Source organism: Triticum dicoccoides, chromosome 7A, assembly GCF_002162155.2.
Source record: "Triticum dicoccoides isolate Atlit2015 ecotype Zavitan chromosome 7A, WEW_v2.0, whole genome shotgun sequence".
Lineage (NCBI taxonomy): Eukaryota > Viridiplantae > Streptophyta > Magnoliopsida > Poales > Poaceae > Triticum > Triticum dicoccoides.
In genome coordinates, this window is record NC_041392.1 from 734,563,555 (window position 1) to 734,564,064 (window position 510).

At 40.4% G+C, this 510-nt stretch overlaps 1 protein-coding gene across 2 annotated transcripts in view; it reads right to left on the reverse strand.

Moving 5' to 3' along the window:
* LOC119327497 (probable flavin-containing monooxygenase 1) overlaps nucleotides 1-510 on the reverse strand; it is a 4,251-nt gene that overhangs the window by 2,651 nt on the left and 1,090 nt on the right. The gene's annotated exons all lie outside the window — the stretch shown is intronic.

The window sequence follows — 510 nt, forward strand, 5'->3', positions numbered from 1 at the left end:
TAGCCGGAAGACACATTCCAGTCGTTCTGCAATGTCCAGTTTGCAACACCGGGATTGATGACATTCAACACGTTATTTTCTGTTGCCCTCGGGCACGCAAGGTTTGGGTAGAGCTTGGGCTAAAATCTTCTATAGATGAGGCAGTAGCATAAGAAATGCTAGATTAACATTTATCTTTTGTTGACCTCAGGCACGCAATATCGGGATTGATAACATTTTCTCTATACACATTTAATATTTTACAAATGGTAGATTAACATTTTTTCAACAATTTTATGTATAGTGTATTTTGTAATCTATATATTTGGAAGTATAAAGAAAAAAACAAAAAAAAAGTGAAAAAGAAACAGAAAAAACAAGGTTGTGGCCTCCTGCGAGCTGAGCCGGCCCAGTCCCTCGCTCCTGCCCTGCGTCTTCCGTCAAGGGAGACATAGGCACGCCCGTAGGTCCTTCTTAAAAAAAGAAAAAAAGAGGCGTGTCCGCAGGTAGTGACAGTAACAAGATGGTAGT